This window comes from Schistocerca serialis, chromosome 1 (assembly GCF_023864345.2).
Source record: "Schistocerca serialis cubense isolate TAMUIC-IGC-003099 chromosome 1, iqSchSeri2.2, whole genome shotgun sequence".
Lineage (NCBI taxonomy): Eukaryota > Metazoa > Arthropoda > Insecta > Orthoptera > Acrididae > Schistocerca > Schistocerca serialis.
In genome coordinates, this window is record NC_064638.1 from 1,088,405,290 (window position 1) to 1,088,427,138 (window position 21,849).

Consider the following 21,849-nt stretch of genomic DNA (forward strand, 5'->3'; position numbering starts at 1 on the left):
TGTAGCTTAACATTTTTCACTAATTGTGGTACTGTGTTACCTTCTGTAATTTCTTCTTAGTTGTAATACTCCTAAGACTTCCTAACCCGCTTTTTCTGTGTGTACAGATGTTCCCTATCTTACAATACTTACCCGCATTTATAATCTGCAGATCTACATGCCCTCGAATAACTCTGCTAATTTTCCGCACAGAAATTTGTGTTAATGAAAAACATGATAGTAGTGGTTAAAAACAGTCTTGTTTGAAATTTTACTTTTTTTATTTTTCAACGACGCGTTTCGCCTTATTTAGGCATCTTTAGGTTATGCAGATCTTGGTGCCTCTTGCGTTCATCTAGAAAAGATAACCTGAAGATGCCTAAATAAGGCGAAACGCGTCGTTGAAAAATAGAAAAAGTAAAATTGCAAACAAGACTGTTTTTAACCAATACTGTTAAGCACTGGTTTGCTGTTATGCCACATATGGACTGTAAGAATTTCTATAAAAACATGACAGTTTGTCTGGGAAGGTAAGTGGCTGTCTCAGTCTTTAGTCTGGGAAGGTAAGTGGCTGTCTCAGTCTTTAGCTCATAACTGCTACCCACACACTAATAATGCATCCTCTGGGGTTTTACGTCTGCCCACACTGTACTCTATTGTCCCATGCTGTGTGAATCCCGCATCATTCACTGACATAAGTGACTTTGACAAAAGGCAGATTGTTGCGGATGGACACCTTGGAGCGAGCGTCTGGGACATGGCGAAGCTGGTCGCCTGTTCATGTGATACGGTCGTGAGCATCTATGGAAAGTTCTTGGAGGACAACACGAACAGATGACAAGATATTGCACATCCGTACCTCATCACAGACATAAAGATTGGTCGTTTATCCGTGATCCGTGACTCGTTTAACAACAGAGTACAATGCTAGAACAGGCACAAGTGTTTCGGAACACACCATTCAGTGCACATTGCTAAACGTGGGGCTCCGCAGCAGATGGTCCCTAAATGATTTCACGTTGAGGCGACGACGTTGTCAAGTACGAATGCAGCAGAAACGGGTACGTAGAGACTGCCTCTTGTGTCGAAGTAACCGTGTCGTCTGATTGGATGAATCACGTTACCTGTTACGCGCTACGTTATCGTACTATCCAAATGCGCCGGGATCCAGGCCAATACGTTCTTGAAACATGTACCGCACCATCGACGATGACCGATGGTGGATCAAAAATGGCTTTGGGCACTATGGGACTTAACAGCTGAGGTCATCAGTCCCTAGAACTTAGAACTACTTAAACTTAACTAACCAAAGACATCACACACAGCCATGCCCGAGGCAGGATTCGAACCTGCGACCGTAGCGATCGCACGGCTCCAGACGCAAGCGCCTAGAACCGCTCGGCCACTCCGGAAGGCCCGATTGTGGCAGCATTATGCTATTAGTAACATTCGTCTGGGCTTCTGCGTAATCTATGATAGTAATCAAAAGGTTAATCAAAAGGTACCATGACAGCTGTGGGATACGTGAATACTATTGCACACCACCTGCATCCTCTCACGATTCATATCTTCCCCGACGCCGATAGCATCTTCCAGCAGGATAACTATCAATGTCACAAGGCCAGAATTGTTCTACAGTGGTTTGAGAAGCATGATAGTCTTCTCACGTATATTGCTTCGCTGACAAATGTGGCTGATATGAATACGATGGGACATGTCTGGGACGCTATCGGGCGCCAGCTCCGAGTTCACTAACCACCGACTCTTAATTCCTTCATTGTGTTCCTTTGGTGAACCATCACGTTATTATGCAGATGGTCATAGTGTTTCGGCGTGCTGAAATCCCTCCACACCACTTCACACATTCGACGTCACTCTTAACGTTATTATTATTATTATTTAGTGCGAATAGGCCATCTGAGGACAACGTTGCAATTTCATTCTTCATTCATTCTTATTTTCCTTTCTTCCAGCATGCTTTCATCTGTTCACTATGGTTCTTCTTTCTTTCTTCAGACCATTTATAACCAATCCTTTTAGCTACTCTGCCTTGGAATCCTTTCATTTTCAATACTATTTTCCGAAAGTCTTCTCTGTTGTTTATATCTTATGTTTTTATATCGTTTCTTTCTAAATTGACCCAGCTTCTTGTGGACTTCTTACGCCACAAATATTTTAAGGTCTTATTAATTAATCTACTGTTTTCCATTCGAAATAAATGTCAAAAATACATGAGCTTTCTTTTTCTCATTACGTTTCAAATATTTTCTATATTTTGATACATTTCAGTATTACTTCGTGCTTCTGAAACTTCTGCTGTGTTTTGTCGTCCTAATGTTTTCCTTATAATCCGGTTATCTAGTACTTCTAATTTATCTAAATTATAGTTTAATGCTGGGCATTCGCTTGCACGTAGGCCTTCTGGCATCACTACTGTGTTGTAATACCTTATTTTTGCATTGGCATTTTTTAGTTTGGACGTCTTTGGTGATACCATATGCTCTACCCTTTTTATGCAACCTTTCCTCTATTGCGGAATTTTCTAGGTTTATCTCCTCTAGATATCAGAATTTTTTTACCCTCTCTATCTGGCCAATATCTGCTTTCAGGAATTTTGGAGCATTCGTAACGTTTGTTACAAATTTTGTTTTTTTTCTGCAGAAATTGTTAAAGTTACTTCCAGGAGATTTATTAGTGTTATAGCAGATGCCACTTTTTCGGGAAGTATAGTAAAATCATCTGCGAATGCAAGGCATTTGATTTCGATCTTTTTTCTTCCCCTTCCTAACCTCATTGGCGAGATGTTGAGTTCAATACGTTTCTCGTTCCAGATTTTCTCTGTTTTCAGGACTAATTAACGAAAAGAACTAGGAATACTTTTAGAGAAAATCAGAATTCAAATTTTAGCAGTTCAAGAAACAAGTTTCCTAGATCAAAATGTAGTAGACACTTGTAACTACAGAATCCACACAGAGAAACCAGCAGTCAAAATTATGAAACAGATACCATAATTGGGTACAGCTTTCTATGTTCATAAAAGTATAATAGGAAACGTAACAGAATTTAGATCCACCTCAGAGAGAATATCTTACCTATCAGCTAAATTAAAAAAAAAGATATACACACTTGCTAAATGCCATGCACCAGTAAATGAAGACAACAGGAAAAGTCCACAAAAAACAGAGGAATTCTGGGATCTTTTAAAAACTGAAATATCCAAAATTCAATAGATGAACACCATATTAGTATTACGCGACTTCAGTGCACAAATAGGCACCGAAAAAAATTTAGAAATGTAGTCGGACAGTACCCAGCTCATAGAAGAAACAACGCAAGTGGCATGAGGCTAATCAGTTTGTGTCAAAGCTCTCACCTGAAACTAATGTCAACATTCTTTAGGAAGCTCTCAAATAAGCTAAAGCGTGGATATCTCCCAATCTAATGTTAGGAAAATTTAAGTTAAATCATGTGGCTATTTCGCAAAAAAGTACAATTGAAATTCCCTCTCTAAAATTAAAGTCAAGCTCCTACCTAGTAGAGAGCAAAGGAAGTCACAAATATTAGTAAAATATAATACAGGTAGACTTACTACAACAAAAGAATCAATTAAAAACTAACAAGACGAAATTAAAATGGCTAAACATGGCAACTGGAAGAAATATCCAAAATAATGCTGCATAGAAAACACTTGGATTAAAAAAAAGAAAATATGCCAGAACGAAATATGTGAAGAAGCTACAGCAGACAGGGTTAAAAAATGGGAAAAATGAAAATGCTCAAAGAAAATTGAAAATTATGGTCAATTTAAACAGCAAAGAAAGGAAACAGACACCTTAACCAGAAATACCAGCCGAGCTTTTGAGAAGGAGAAACTTTTGGAAATAAGCAAAAACTTCGTACAAAGTAATGCCCGTGATTTTTATCAAACTTTTAAGAATAAATTAATGGGATGCAAAACTCCAGATGTCTGTTTCAAAAACGAAAACGCCAAAATTGGGTTAAGTAGTAACAAAAATAGTGAAATACTAGCAAGATATTTTCATCATCTTCTGAACTGTCCTGAACCAAGTCATAAATTGGAATTCTCAGATATTAATGAAAATTTGGAAGAAGATTTACCACCAACTATAGAAGAAATAGAAGAAGTAATTAAAACACTCAAAAACAGAAAAGCTCTCTTTTGAAGTGGTCCTTGCCAAAAATAGCAAACGAGCTAAATTTAATCTTTGATGAAATCTGGAAAATTGAAATAATTCCAGAGGAATGCCTTGATACATCCACTCCATACAAAAGGTAATAAACAGGGTGTAAACAATTACAGAGGAATCTCTTTACTACCAGTAGCATACAAAGAATTTTCTAATATTTTATTAGGCAGAATGTAAACAACACAAGACAGTCTTTTAGGTGAATATCGAGATGGTTTTAGGAAAAGATGGTCATGAATAGAACAAATATTTAACCTCAAATCGGTAATTCCCCACAGATTAGTTAATTCAGAGGACATTGTAGTTATGTTCGTGGATTTCAAAAAGGCTTTTGGATTTGGCGTCAAATATAACTGGAAAACCTAACGCTTGAAACACATACAGATACAGTCTGTAAAGTAAAATTTATGGGAGAAATTTCAAGCCTTTCAAAATAAAAACAAGTGTACGACAAGATGACGGCATATCCCCAATTCTTTTTAATTTTATTTTAGAATTTTTAAATTTATTTTATAAAGATTCCAATGTTACAGCGATTCAACCTTCTGATTGTAGTTGTTGGGACTCACCAGAACTCTTGGCCTCCAATGCACTGCGTGATGCAGCAGTGGATTTCTCTCTTGAGTTACCATCTGGCAGAATTCTTGGCCTCCAATGCACTGCGTGATGCAGCAGTGGATTTCTCTCTTGAGTTACCATCTGGGGTAGTGCATTCATTTTGCGGACTTTCCGTACTGCAACCGAAATTGAATTACATACAAAGTAAGAAATTGAATTTCAAGATATGATCAGATTGTTAGTTCAAAATTTGATTTTTTGTTAGTGACTCACTCACTAGGCTCTTCCGTTCTCTGCAACGTTGGGAATTAAATCACACTTCCTCTTCTGCCTACATAATTTCTGATAAATGTTTGTTTTATATTTTATATTCCTACCATTTTAATAAGTTATGTCACATTTGAGATACTGGAAACATGATAGTTTCCCTATGTTTTATTTTGGTCTCTTTTGTTTCTTTCTTGAGCAAATCTTTACCTTAATTTTAGTTGTTAAAGTCTTTACATTGCATACAGAGCTAAAGGGTGTTGCTTATATACTACCCTCTGCAGTATGCCTTCACTTTCCACTAGAATCACTCGTGTTTGAAACATAATTCTTTGTTCATACACGCCAACTTGCAAACAACAGATAATAGGTAAATAGGTAGATTCCGAATTCCTAGAGTTTCGTAAAGCGTTCTACACTTCACCACGTCGCCGACTCGTAACCAAGATATGATCATATGGAACACTGTCGCAGATGTCAATGCCTCTATGAATATTTCACTCACAGAAATGGACAGCGAATGTTCTACAGAAACTGAAGCAACATCGAGTGTGCCCCGGGATAGCGCAATACGACCCCTAACGTTCTCGATGTACATAAACCGTTTAATAGACAGGATCAGCAGCATTATCAGATGGTGCGCTGACGCTACTGTTATGTACACGAAAATATAATAGGTGGACTATCCTAAGGGAAAGCACAAAGACTAGACAAAATTTGTAATGAATGTCAGTTCTCTTTAAATGTGAATAAATACAAGATAATTCGTATACCAAAGAGGAAGAACCCGACAGTAACCGACTGCAAGACTAGTGCTGTACATCTTGATTACGTCATATCGTATAAGCGATATGAAATGGGACGATAACGCAAACTCAGTATGAGGAAATGCGAACGAAAGACCTATATTTTGTAGGAATGTTTCTGTGAAAATGCAGATGATATGTAAAGGACGTCAAAGGGATTAAGGGACGCGCTGCCAAGTTCGTAACAGGTTCTGTATAGTCCGGGCAACAGTGTAACAGAAATGCTCGGGGAACGTAGATGGAAATTATTGGAAGAAAGGTGACGTAGTCCTTACGAAATCCTTTTGGGCAGATTTAGACAACCTGTATCCGAAGACTGTGCTACAATTCTGCCTCAGTGCTTATGTAGGGCGGAAAATCGACGATCAATTGATAGAAAGTACTGTGCTACTCTACGTACTGTAAAGGTAGCTCCGGCCAAGGCGTATCAAACTGCGTGCGACCCAGATGTGTGGGCCGCGTACAGGCCGAGAATCGTCCTGTCTCGGCTTTGTTCGGTCATTCTCGGAAGTACTCGGTGCAGCGCGACGTTTCTTTAGAATTGCGTTGTGATATTTTCAGTCGGCACAACTCTCTTCAATTCAGCAGAACCGTGATGTTAGCGCTGTTTACCTTTCACTATTTGTTCACGGTACATCGGACTGTCACAGGTCCAGTGGCTGTTTGCGAGAGGCAACAATAGCCTTTAAAAATGAATGGGAATGACAAAGGAGAGGAATGAAGAGTGACAGTTCTATTATGCAATCGCATAATCGACGGGTACTGCAAAATTACAGTGGAGCGACATTACAATAACATGCAGAACAAATTTAAAATTTAGCTGGCAATCAAATAGCAAAAAATTACAACAATCGACAAACGGGATTCATTGTTCTGAACATACAAGAGCACTTCGCGCCAACTTTGCACACTTGTATCACTTGAAGGACTTGGTAGTACGAATAGAAAAATATCTGAAGTCTCAGACATTATACCACTGTCAGTTGCAGATAGTTTTCGATGGAAATGAATGAAGAGTATGGAGACTTTATATATTGCTGCAAAGTACGTTGGTCAAGTTAAGGCCTATACTTAGAACGATTTTTCAATTAAAAACCCTCTAATGTTGAATTTGTGAAGCAGAAAGCAGTGCAGGAACGTACATTAGAGCATCTGGAATGTATTGCAGGCCTCGTATTTTAAGTGAACTTGTCTGCTCACTGACTGTGATAAGGCACTGCAAGGTGGGAATCAACTTATTCTGATTTTACGGGCACGCATTTAAAAAGAAAATCGCGGTCCAGTTCCCTAAGCCGGCTGGCGTTAAATAAAACTCGAGGCTCGAAGAATTCATTGGGGTCTTCAAAGAATTACAAGGATAGTTTTCTATACGTTTTGAAGACACTGCCAGTCTTACAACCGCTTTCGAGACAGTTTTCCATGTCAGTTGAAAGCGCTCCTGTGCATCTGCAGATGTAAATGACTGATATGCAGTGTAATTCCCATGTTAAAGACATTCTTTTACGTTAAAACTGTCCAGGACGTCTACATTGTTTTCCTCAGGGAGAGTTTCCACGTCTCCCTGATGAGGTAGGAAAAGTGTTATAATATTTCGATGAATATATGCGTGTGAAGACCTTTTTGCGATTATGAGACTAAGTAAGTCCCTATTAAATGGCAAGCTGAGTTCGAAAATCTGTGAAATTGTCTGTGTCTGCCTTTATGTCGACAGTATGTACCAGATAAAAATTATATTACGTCTTCAATGCACCAGAAACACTTGAGTAATACTGAAAATTTGTTTCGCTTGTGATTTTGTTGTTGATAAGTATGAAATATGAAACCATGTCGTCTGCAGTGCGACTACATTGGCGTGTAAATACGTCGCGTTAGCTGTTTCCCCCTCTTATCTCTCCCACCGCTCAGACAGCTTGGCGTGTCGGTGGAAAACGTGTGCACCCAGGCTAAGCGCTATGGAGTGGGCACCAGAGCATGTTTCGAGTTCGTGGCCACCTTTGGTAAAAAAGCTAGCGGAGTACACATGTACGAGGGCTGAATGAAAAGTAATGCTTCCACCTTCGTTAACTGGGTTTGGATGGGAATATTTTAATAAATAAAAGGCAGAAATAATCCTTAGAATGTGTTCTTTAATTACCAATATTCACTTTTCCACATAATCACCAGCCAATTGGATACATTTCTGCCAACGATGAACAAGTTTTCTGAAGCCATCACGGAAGGAGTCCACACACTGTTTCCGCAACCACAGTCTCACAATTCTCTCAACGTCTTCATCAGAAGCATAATGATGTCCCAGCAGATCGTCTTTCGTTATCGGGAACAGATGGAAATCAGACGGTGCTAAATCTGGAATGTATGGAGGATGCCGTTCAAATGTTCAGATGTGTGTATACTCTTATGGGACTTAACTGCTAAGTCATCAGTCCCTAAGCTTACTCACTACTTAACCTAAACTTGAGGATGCCGTACGGTGTTGAGATTCAGTCTCTAAAGTTCTGCTGTAGTGGCACGTGAAGTGTGTGGTTTGGCATTGTCATGCTGCAGGAAAACATTACGCAGTTCCTTCCGGACCCGTGTTAGCCTTCGTTTCAGAGTTCGCAGCGCTGTGAGGTAAAGCTCTGAATTTATTGTTGTTCCACGACCAAGGAAATCAACATGGATAAGACCATGTGCGTCCCAGAACACGATGGCCATGATTTTTCCAGCTGAGGGCTGCGTCTAGAATTTCTTTTCTGGGGAAAGTCTTTGTGTCGATATTCCATAGACTGACGTTTCGTCTCCGCGTCGTAATGGTGTACCCACGTTTCGTCTCCTGTCATAATTGAATGGAGAAAGGCGTCACCTTCATTCTCGTAACGCGAGAGGACTTTCTGGCAAATTTCAAGTCTGTGTGGTTTCATTTCACGAGTCAGCTTCCGGGGTACCCATCGTGCACAGATCTTCCAATGGCCAAGCAAAGCGATAATGTGACCCACACATTCTTGTGAAATGCCGATTGTGCTTGTAATTTCTCTCTGAGTGTTATGACGATCGTCCTGAAGCAATCGGTCAACATTTTGCTTGTGAAACTCTGTGGTTGCTGTCACAGGACGTCCAACTCTTTGTTTGTCACGCAGGTCAGATGTTCCCGCCTCAACATCTTGAAACTTACTCGCCCAACGACACACAGTACTCATATCAACACAATCACCATAAACTGCTTTCTCTTTCTGGTGAATCTTCTTTGGGGTGGCACCTTCTGCTGTCAAGAATTCAGTGACTGCACGTTGCTGAAATCGCATTGACCGACGATCTACGCAGGGTTCCATACTTGACACTGTAACAACACACCCGTTCAATTCTAAGGCTTCCCGCCAACTGAAGCTGAAGAGAGGAGGCTACGGAACAAGCCAGACCTGCCGCATACCAATGGTGCCAACTGTTGAAGAGTTACTAAGGCGGAGGTGTTACTTATCAGTCAACCCTCGTACATGTGATTGGGTAATTACTTGACCGTCAGTAAGGAGTAAAGTATTTACATACTGTTAGCTTCCCAAAGAAGTATCGTCCCATTCTTATCAAGTAAATTATATAGCTGTTTAATAGTGTCAGAAATAAAGTGCATCTCTGCCTGTCTCCGTATTTCATGTATGTCTGTTGATAACCGCTTTGCAGTCTCTAATAATGATCCTGGCATTGTTTCGAAGACTCTAAATGATTTATATTAGTGCTTTTGTACAGCCTATTTTCACATAATTTTCCACAACTTCCGCCTAACAACGAAGTCACCTTTTTTTTTCAGAATTCAGCACAGCAAAGCGATTCTTTTAGTTCTACAACCAAATACTTTCAGAGATATTTGACCACCTTTCAGTTGTTACTTTTTTCCGTACACACTTTTAAACTGCATTTAAAATACTAGTATCTCTTTGCCAAAGACACCTCTAGCTAGGGCATAACCACCTACGGCAAGCTAACATACACCAACAAGCGACATATGTCGGCTAGCCCCTGCATATCAGCAACTGGATACACCAGCTGCTATTAAAGCCGACAAACAGGATACAGCAGGGAAACCGACGAGCTCGCACACTGACGCACAAACAAATCGCGGACATCACCCTACACTGTGCATCTGATATACGACCCATCGGACACAAAACGATGATAAACCTAACTGTTGCAGGTTGCTGACGCTGACCGAGAGTTCAAGACGGGCACCCAGCGGCAGCAACAGCACCGCACAACGTCAAAGGTATCGTCATGCATGATACCCGCCACTAACAAAGCCTACCCTTGTATGACCTATCGCAGGCAGCAAGACATCCGCTACTGCTCTTACCACACGACCTACCTATCTCAGAAGTTTTATTCCCTTGGACCTTGCATGGCACTATTTTTCCTCTGCCCTTCAAACCGCTACCCTTCGTTCGACTTTCGACCCAATCTACCTCTAATGGTTAACCTAAACCAGACGTACGCAACCATCGCAGTACCCACATCCTGCGACCCCTCACTTTAGTGAAAACTAATCCTTATGCAGAGATGGCAGTAGACTTTTCAATCCCCGTAGACAAGCCTCGACAAAGACGCTAGAAGTGTGTCAGACACCTTACGCCTAGAGTACATAGAGCTTTTAGGCCAGTCTCTGAAGACCAAAAAAGGTCGTATAGGATAAAAAATTGTGCAATCGCAAAATTTTGTATAGTATAAGAGGGAGTGCCACGAACAACACACTAAAATCCCTGGCCGATGGGAACTGAGCGTGGGGGAAGGGGGCGTATAAAGGTCACTTTGTTATGTTTTCTTCAATAACTCGAAAAACGCAGCTTCCAACGAAAATTTTTACCAGCTCAAAATTAAACTAGATTTGATTTCCTAAAAAATGAGTCTATTATTCATTTTGTCTCTAGGATTAATAGTTTCCTCATTACAGGGGACAAAAAATCGTAGATTTTTAAAATAGTTTTTTATTGGTAAAATAGTTAATATTTATTGTTAAATGAAGGGTGTCAATAGCAAATATTATCTGTGTGCTCCCAAAGTGCTCTGGAACCTAATTAAAGGATAATTTTTCTTCTGGGCCTTGAATTAGGTGGTGGGTGCAGCGGGGGAAGGGGCTGGAGAGTTGACATGTGAGGAAAGATAGGTCACCGCATTGTGGTGAAGCCCTTCCCTTCTTCATACGTCTACAGACTAAACGGCGTGCAGGTGATTTCTCACTCTTTCTATTCCCCTACGTGACAAGAAACAACTACAGGATGTTTCAGAAATGTTATACCTATCCTCCCGCAGCGTACATTATGATTTACTGAAGACACAGTGTGCAGATAGCCCTGGGGTTGTTTATTTTCCGCAAAATGCGTTAACACTGCATGGAATATAGAATGAGCTACTAAAAACGCAAACGCAACGAAAGCATATGGATAGCTTATATGTAAATCTCTCACTCTGCACTGCTAGGGGGGATATTGATTCCTAGTCATCCAGCACAAGAGTTGTACTGACTTCCACTACCAAGAGCAATGCTCGTTTTTCAGTTTACAGACGGCCGATACCTTCTCAGAATTTCCCGTCTAGCTCTCTTGCGTGAGTGAACAAAATAACTTCTCTGAGGCACGTTTATATGGTGGTTACATTTTCATTTTATTGAGTGTTTATTTGTAGTTGTTAAGACAGCTCTTATCTAAAATAAGTTCCTGTAAAAACCAGTATAGAAGTGCTTAATTTCTAAGTCTGATGATGTCAGTGGTCTGTGTAATATTGCTGGGAAAGGGATTGGATTGGTAAACGTGACACCTTGGTGCTTTCTATGGATGACAGCTTACTGAAAAGCCATGTGACCGTGTTGCAGTCACTCGGTGGTGAAGTAATGAATAACCAGAAAATTACTGCACTTCTTTCACCGTTGACAGTGTTATTATTAGTCTGTATAAATCTCATCCGCTCAATAATTGCTGGGAATTGTAGAATGGGCTGTACTGATTGGAGACACTTACCCCACGTTCGCAACATATCTTACAAGGGGGGAATGAATACGTGAATGAAACTGATCATGTTCAAGTTAAAATAGTAATCTGCTGTAATGTATTGCTTGATTGACGTTCCATAATACCTAGGTGACCTACTTCTGTTGCAGACGTTGGGAGAGTTGAGTCTGTGATGATGTATTTGGTAGCCCTCCTACTGTGTAAAATATTCCAGCCATTGGTAGTAGAGACGATGAAACAGAAGTTATCGAATATATATTGACAGAATGTTACAAATGGCTCAGGCTGTCGAGTGTGGTGCACAGCTGACAGCTCCACCTGCCTTTTTTTTTTTTTTTTGTTTTTTGTTTTTACGTTCTACACGTGTGGTTCATGGTGTGGGTTCCTGTAGTCATGTCCTAGTTCATGAACCACGGGCAACGTATGAGTGGCCAAGTAAGTGGTCCCGACTGTCGGGATACCAGTTACTTTGGAATAAGGCTGGGCATCTCGGACATATTCTGAGTCGTGGTCACCTTTGTGCTCATACGGCAAAGACTACCAAATCCACCGGTTAGTCCCTCAGCCGTTAGGGGTAAAACCCAATGGGACTCGGGGCAAGTAAGGCTAGCAACCTGCTTCCCTGGTACTTTAAATATGATGCTGGCAACAATCAGAGCAAAATGCCTCGGACCTTTGGAGGTGACGGAGTCCCACCTCTGACAAACCAGGGACTCCTAAGATACGACTTGGCAAACAAATGGTAATGAGATGGGGAGCTATTAATATCAAGGGGGGCTACTCTGGGAAGAAGGTAGAGCTGGCAGAGGCTGCAAGTAAGATGGGGCTGGACGTTTTAGCTGTTAGTGACATTCGGGTAAGGGGTGAGAAAGAAGAGGTAGTGGGAGAATACAAGGTCTACCTGTCAGGAGTCAAAGCAGGAATAGCACAATGGGGTGTAGGGCTTTACATCAGGAAAGAAATGGAACCCAGCGTAGTTGCAATAAGGTATGTAAACGAACGACTGATGTGGATAGATTTGACAGTGTCTAGCAAGAAAATTAGGATTGTGTCAGTATATTCCCATTGTGAGGGGACAGATCAAGATAAGATGGATAGTTTTTATGAGGCACTCAGTGATGTAGTAAAGGACAAGAACAGTGTTCTGCTCAGGGGTGATTTTAACGCCAGGATTGGAAATCGAACAGAAGGGTATGAAAAGGTTATGGGTAAATTTGGAGAGGATATGGAGGCCAACAGAAACGGGAAACAACTCTTGGGTTTCTGTGCCAGTATGGGCTTAGTAATCACAAACTCCTTTTTTAAACATAAGAACATTCAGGGGAACCAGATCTGTCATTGACTATATAATAACAGATCAGGAATTCAGGAAGGCTGTGAGGGACACACGTGTATTCAGGGGATTCTTTGATGACACTGATCATTATTTAATCTGCAGTGAAATTGGGATTGTGAGGCCGAAAGCGCAGGAGGTCAGGTCCATATGTAGGAGGATAAGAGTGGGGAAACTTCAGGATAAGGAAATCAGGCACAAGTACATAATAGCGATCTCAGAAAGGTACCAGTTAGTTGAGTGTAGTCAATTACAGTCATTGGAAAAGGAATGGACAAGGTACAGGGACACAGTTCTAGAAGTGGCTAAAGAATGTCTTGGAACAGTAGTGTGTAAAAGTAGGATGAAGCAAATAGCTTGGTGGAATGATACAGTCAAGGCAGCCTGTAAAAGGAAAAAGAAGGCGTATCAAAAATGGCTACATACCAGAACCCAGGTAGACAGAGAAAGTTATGTTGAAGAAAGAAACAAAGCCAAACAGATAATTGCAGCATCCAAGAAGAAATCGTGGGAAGACTTTGGAAACAGGTTGGAGACTATGGGTCAAGCTAATGGAAAACCATTCTGGAGTGTAATTAGCAGTCTTCGAAAGGGAAATGACAAGTATTTTGGACAGGTCAGGAAAACTGCTGGTGATCCTGTGGATGCCTTGGGCAGATGGAGGGAATATTTTGAAGAGTTGCTCAATGTAGGTGAAAATGCGATCAGTAATGTTTCAGATTTCGAGGTAGAATGGGATAGGAATGATGATGGAAATAGGATCACATTTGAGGAAGTGGAAAAAATGGTCAATAGATTGCAGTGCAATAAAGCGGCTGGGGTGGATGAAATTAAGTCGGAACTCACCAAATACGGTGGAATGTCAGGTCTTAAATGGCTACACAGGATAACTGAAATGGCCTGGGAGTCGGGACAGGTTCCATCAGACTGGACAAAAGCAGTAATCACACAAATCTTTAAACATGGAAACAGAAAAGATTGTAACAACTACAGAGGTATCTCTTTAATCAGCGTTGTGGGTAAAATCTTCTCAGGTATTGTTGAAAGGAAAGTGCGAGTATTAGTTGAGGACCAATTGGATGAAAATCAGTGTGGGTTTAGGCCTCTTAGAGGCTGTCAGGACAAGATCTTTAGCTTACAGCAAATAATGGAGAAGTGTTATGAGTGGAACAGGGAATTGTATCTATGCTTTATAGATCTAGAATAGGCATATGACCGGGTTCCTAGGAGGAAGTTATTGTCTGTTCTACGAGATTATGGAATAGGAGGCAAACTTTTGCAAGCAATTAAAGGTCTTTATATGGATAGTCAGGCAGCAGTTAGAGTTGACGGTAAATGAGTTCATGGTTCAGAGTAGTTTCAGGGGTAAGACAAGGCTGCAACCTGTCTCCACTGTTGTTCATATTATTTATGGATCATATGTTGAAAACAATAGACTGGCTGGGTGAGATTAAGATATGTCAACACAAAATAAGCAGTCTTGCATATGTGGATGACTTAGTTGTGATGGCAGATTCGATTGAAAGTTTGCAAAGTAATATTTCAGAGCTAGATCAGAAATGTAAGGACTATGGTATGAAGATTAGCATCTCCAAAACGAAAGTAATGTCAGTGGGAAAGAAATATAAACGGATTGAGTGCCAAATAGGAGGAACAAAGTTAGAACAGGTGGACGGTTTCAAGTACTTAGGATGCATATTCTCACAGGATGGCAACATAGTGAAGGAACTGGAAGCGAGGTGTAGCAAAGCTAATGCAGTGAGCGCTGAGCTACGATCTACTCTCTTCTGCAAGAAGGAAGTCAGTACCAAGACTAAGTTATCTGTGCACCGTTCAATCTTTCGACAAACTTTGTTGTATGGGAGCGAAAGCTGGGTGGATTCAGGTTACCTTATCAACAAGGTTGAGGTTACGGATATGAAAGTAGCTAGGATGATTTCAGGTACTAGTAGATGGGAACAATGGCAGGAGGGTGTCCACAATGAGGAAATCAAAGAAAAACTGGGAATGAACTCTATAGATGTAGCAGTCAGGCTTAGATGGTGGGGTCATGTTACACGCATGGGAGAAGCAAGGTTACCCAAGAGACTCATGGATTCAGCAGTAGAGGGTAAGAGGAGTCGGGGCAGACCGAGGAGAAGGTACCTGGATTCGGTTAAGAATGATTTTGAAGTAATAGGTTTAACATCAGAAGAGGCACCAATGTTAGCACTTCATAGGGGATCATGGAGCAACTGTATAAGGGGGGCTATGCTCCAGACTGAACGCTGAAAGGCATAATCAGTCTTAAATGATGATGATGATGATGATGATGATGATGATGGTTCTACACGCTTGACAGCTGCAAATAAGTTCTCACTTAATAAACTGAAAATAACTATATGAACACAAGCTCTGTTAAGTTATTTTCTTTGCTTACATATGAGAACTGAGCAGGAAATACTGGGGAGGTTTAGTCTGTCTGTAAACTGGTGGGGGAAGTTGGCATTCGTGAAACAACGCTAGAGTTGCCGTACAGATGACTAACAATCATTTTCCCTTCTATCAGTGTCGAACAGCGTGCGAAGATTTATGTGGATCCTGTCGATGTGCGTTTGTTGCATTAGTGTTATTAGTAACTCACATCTGTGTTCCATGTAGTGTTAATGGACGCCGCGAAAAATAGCGTCCGCCGGGAACGTCTGCGCACTGCGTCGCCAGCGATTTATAAGGCGCACTGCGGAAGAGTCTGTGTAGCTTTGTGAAGCATCCTGTCCGATTTCGATGTAAAACAGCCAAAGTTGCAAGATACACCTTTTATTCAGCTAATAACTCGCTTCGTAAAATACTGTTTTGTCTATATGGATGAATTGAAAATGAGTCTGGTAACCCGAAACTAGTCATCAATTGAATAAAAAGTGAATATTGTACCATTGACTGTTTCTAAATCGAAATAGTTAACACAAGTTGCTGTCCAAAAAATGGTTCAAATGGCTCTCAGCACTATGGGACTTACCATCTGAGGTCATCAGTCCCCTAGAACTTAGAACTACTTAAACCTGACTAACCTAAGGACATCACAGACATACATGCCCGAGGCAGGATTCGAACCTGCGACCCTAGCGGTCGCGCGGTTCCAGACTGAAACGCCTAGAACCGCTCGGCCACTACTGTCCTAAAAATTAATCCAGTATGCTGGAAATCCATAAACACCCTCTAGTTGCTTCTTGTGATGTAATGGGGTAGTGAAAGCGAGGAATAGCTTCCGTGATTTTCATTTTGCAGAGCAATGAAGGAGGTAAGAGCACGAAGCTAAACGATGTCAAAGTTAGCGTAAGGAGGGCTATGCGTGAAGCGTTCAGTGAATTCGAAAGTAAAATTCTATGTACCGACTTCACGGAAAATCCTAGGAAGTTCTGGTCTTACGTTAAATCAGTAAGTGGCTCGAAACAGCATATCCAGACACTACGGGATGATGATGGCATTGAAACAGAGGATGACACGCGTAAAGCTGAAATACTAAACACCTTTTTCCAAAGCTGTTTCACAGAGGAAGACCGCACTGCAGTTCCCTCTCTAAATCCTCGCACAAACGAAAAAATGGCTGACATCGAAATAAGTGTCCAAGGAATAAAAAAGCAACTGGAATCACTCAATAGAAGAAAGTCCACTGGACCTGACGGGATACCAATTCGATTCTACACAGAGTACGCGAAAGAACTTGCCCCCCTTCTAACAGCTGTGTACCGCAAGTCTCTAGAGGAACGGAGGGTTCCAAATGATTGTAAAAGAGCACAGATACTCCCAGTCTTCAAGAAGGGTCGTCGAGCAGATGCGCAAAACTATAGACCTATATCTCTGACGTCGATCTGTTGTAGAATTTTAGAACATGTTTTTTGCTCCAGTATCATGTCGTTTTTGGAAACCCAGAATCTACTATGTAGGAATCAACATGGATTCCGGAAACAGCGATCGTGTGAGACCCAACTCGCTTTATTTGTTCGTGAGACCCAGAAAATATTAGATACAGGCTCCCAGGTAGATGCTATTTTTCTTGACTTCCGGAAGGCATTCGATACAGTTCCGCACTGTCGCCTGATAAACAAAGTAAGAGCCTACGGAATATCAGACCAGCTGTGTGGCTGGATTGAAGAGTTTTTAGCAAACAGAACACAGCATGTTGTTATCAATGGAGAGACGTCTACAGACGTTAAAGTAACCTCTGGCGTGCCACAGGGGAGTGTTATAGGACCATTGCTTTTCACAATATATATAAATGACCTAGTAGATAGTGTCGGAAGTTCCATGCGGCTTTTCGCGGATGATGCTGTAGTATACAGAGAAGTTGCAGCATTAGAAAATTGTAGCGAAATGCAGGAAGATCTGCAGCGGATAGGCACTTGGTGCAGGGAGTGGCAACTGACCCTTAACATAGACAAATGTAATGTATTGCGAATACATAGAAAGAAGGATCCTTTATTGTATGATTATATGATAGCGGAACAAACACTGGTAGCAGTTACTTCTGTAAAATATCTGGGAGTATGCGTGCGGAACGATTTGAAGTGGAATGATCATATAAAATTAATTGTTGGTAAGGCGGGTACCAGGTTGAGATTCATTGGGAGAGTGCTTAGAAAATGTAGTCCATCAACAAAGGAGGTGGCTTACAAAACACTCGTTCGACCTATACTTGAGTATTGCTCATCAGTGTGGGATCCGTACCAGATCGGTCTGACGGAGGAGATAGAGAAGATCCAAAGAAGAGCGGCGCGTTTCGTCACAGGGTTATTTGGTAACCGTGATAGCGTTACGGAGATGTTTAATAAACTCAAGTGGCAGACTCTGCAAGAGAGGCGCTCTGCATCACGGTGTAGCTTGCTCGCCAGGTTTCGAGAGGGTGCGTTTCTGGATGAGGTATCGAATATATTGCTTCCCCCTACTTATACCTCCCGAGGAGATCACGAATGTAAAATTAGAGAGATTAGAGCGCGCACGGAGGCTTTCAGACAGTCGTTCTTCCCGCGAACCATACGCGACTGGAACAGGAAAGGGAGGTAATGACAGTGGCACGTAAAGTGCCCTCCGCCACACACCGTTGGGTGGCTTGCGGAGTATAAATGTAGATGTAGATGTAGACTCAATCCTCACGCACCTACCCTCTATTTGCCGCCGCTCTATCCAATTACGCCCCCAGAATACAATTTTTCTCTTGATACGGCTCTAATGTACTTAGACGTGGTACAGTATTTAATATTATTCTTAACCCTGTTTATTTAATAACAAACATTAACTTTTTACCATTAAAAAACTATTTTTAACAACTGCAATTTTTTCGTCCCTCGCAACGCGAAAAAAGTGAAAAAAAGAAACTGACATTTTTGTAGTAAATTTAATGTAATTCAGTTTAGCACTGGAATCAATTTTCGTCAAAAACAGCGGTTTCCTAGTTATTCAAGGAAAATGTAAAATAGTGACTTTTAAAAGTCTCCCCATCACCTCGCTCACACCCAAGCGGTCAGGATTTTTAGTATTTTGTCCATAGCACTCCCTCCTACCACTGTATAAAAACTTGGGATTACACGAATTTTTCTCCATAGTTATCCTCTGTTGATTGAACAACTAGGGACGTTGCGAAATCGTGCGATCATATAGGGCATCACGTGAAATTTATGACTGGACTAAGGATTTATTGGATGGAGAGACCTCAATAGATGTACAGTCAGACTAGTGTGTGACCATAGTAAGTGTGTTGGGACCCTTGCAGTTCCTGTTGTATATTAATGATTTTGCAAATAATATTAATAATAAACTCAGAATTTTAGCTTTTACCTGTAGTGAGTCACAGCTTGAAAAAAGCTGCTCAGACATTAAGTGAAATCTTGGTAATATTTCAGAGTGATTCAGAGACTGCTTTGATTGTTCAGAAATGTAAATCTTTGCACTTCGCACAATGTGAAAAGGCAGTATCCTGTGACTACAATATCAGCGAGTCACCGTAGAATCGGTCAACTCATACAAGTACCTGGTTGTAATAATTTGTAGGAATAAGAAATGGAGCGACCACGAAGGCTCGGTTGTAGATAAATCAGATGGCATACATTGGTTCGTTAGTAGAATACTAGGAAAATGCTTTCAATCTAAAAAGGATATTGCTAACAAAATACTCAGGCTACCGAACCTAGACTATTACTCGAGTAGCTCGCCTGACGCGTATTCTACTGACAATTGACGATTAAGCGTCCATCAGTGCACACATAAGGTACGTGGCTGAAAAACATTAAGGCAAGCGCCTTTCATCTAAAACACACGAAGTATCACTCTAAAGAACATTAGGAAACTGCTTACTACTTCAATGTGTTCAGCCGCCAAGCACGTAGTTACCGCAATCAGGCCTTCCGATTTCTCTCAATTAACAATTTTTAGGTAGGAAACCTTCTCCAGTGATAAGAATATTTAATGATACCTCTGTCGTCGATAGATTTTAATATTACGATCGTGATAAAAAAAGGAAAGGAGGTAATTAACAATGGTTAAAACAAAGGACATGAGAATATCTGTTGTTTCGTATGTAAAGAAACTTAACCTAAAAGTTTCAACAAAATTTGTTAGAATTGCTGACTCTCGCAGCCTTTATTATATATATTTGTAAGTTTCATTTGGAACATTTTGCGTCTGCTATCAGCACATCCCAGTTCCGTTTCTGGAAAAAAATTATTCGGAATCATACACTCTGACGAATTCCAAGACAGAAGTTCTCCCTTCCCCTTCTAGTTATCCAAAACATACGATAAAGGAAAAGTAACCACATTCCCAAATTTCCTACTTACAACTTATTAAACAGCCTGACAGCTCTAATGGAGTCATATATTGTAAGATGGCTATAATTTCGCGCCTTACAAGAACTCATCCAAATGCTTTACCGCGATCTACAAACATAATTAGGTATCATTTGATAGGTTGTACATCGAATATATGAATATATAAAGGACACTGACATTGTCACATACAACATGTAAGTAATTGTTAACGCTTATTGCATGAATGGTGACGGAATGTCTTTATTATAAAAACGGAGTAATGAATGATTGCCTTTAATAGTAGAGGTTGGAACGCCAGTGGAGATGAAACGGCAGGCAGAACTCAAGCTCTGGGTGGAAGGCCCGCACAGGTGTTGGTCCTGCTTAAACACAGGAAGTAGCTAGACAGACATCGTGGCACCTGAGCTCTGCCGGCCGGTGTGGCCGCGCGGTTAAAGGCGCTTCAGTCTGGAACCGCGTGACCGCTACGGTCGCAGGTTCGAATCCTGCCTCGGGCATGGATGTGTGTGATGTCCTTAGGTTAGTTAGGTTTAATTAGTTCTAAGTTCTAGGCGACTGATGACATCAGAAGTTAAGTCGCATAGTTCTCAGAGCCATTTGAACCATTTTGCCAACCTGAGCTCTGGAGCACAACAGGGTGACGGCCGGCCGCTATTGTAGTAGGGGCCGAAAGGATAACCGGATAATACTTCCGAATGCCGAAAATCTTGACGCAGGTGAGAGGAACGAAGAAGAGGCACCTCGGAAGCCACGCAGGCTGGGTTATTTCCAAGGATTTTTACTCAGAAGCATACCATTGTACGAGTATAGGTTTTTCCTCGCAAACTTTCCGCGCAGGACGACAAGAGACTAAAATATGGTTGGGCGGCGTTGAGAAGAATCTGTAAAGAGGGAGAATATTCCGTGGTTTCGGGAATATGATTCGTTTTCAGAATTACGATGGTGGGGAGCCAAGCCTTGCTGGAAAGTCAGTACTGGAGAGACGAGGTCTTCCGTTGTGAGCGCCTGTATGTGACGGTCGCTCGATATCAGCTTTGTTGATACAGACAGATTTGCTGTCCTTGCTCTCAGGAGAGTTTATAGTTAGAACAGTTAGGCACTGTACTGTTGCGAAGCTATACGGTTCTGGACTTCACCTCCGGGCTGGAAATCGTCGTTGAGGACGAAGTGTTCAGTAATTGAGAGCACTTCTTCTGTCTACACTTACGTTGAGTGAACTCCGTCCCTGTGGCTGACAGTTCGCATTTCTCGTCTGTAGAACACAGAGAGGAGAAGACAGTATTAGAGTATATTAGTCAGAGGACCACCTCCTGCCGTCCTAGTGTTTGAAAGAGTTTATTTACGGCTGGAGTTCTTCCATCGCCGCAGACGAGTTTGAGAACCATCACTTAGACGCACCGGACGCAGTACATGCTGTGATATTGCTTATTACTTCGGCTTATTAGGGCTATAAAGCTAAACAACTGTGATCAAGTTAGTTTATTTCCACTGAGGTTCCACACCACCGTAGATCATCTTTGAAAGTAGTGTCTTCTAGTGTTTGGTACGTAGATGATGTCAGTCATTTCGCGTTATTGATATTAGACCGCGCAGTCATAATTATTGGCAGAGTTGGGCAGTTGATTAGTAATTTTACTTAGGAAATGTAGACTTTGTAATATAAAGGTTTCTTCAATCTACAATAAATATATAAGCAGTAACAACGTGTATATTTTGTAGGATTAGTTGCCTTCATCATTCATTCATGTTTAGACTGTAATTTATAGAATTGAGACATCCTAAGATCTGCTTCAGGGGGTAGTCAGACAGGACCAACTTTTCATTTAAGCATTTATTATTCTCCATTGCGCACATACATTTTCCATCCGCCTGGAGTAGCATCTTGGAATATGACATAGATCACTTGCAACTCCAGTGTTAGCTAGTGAT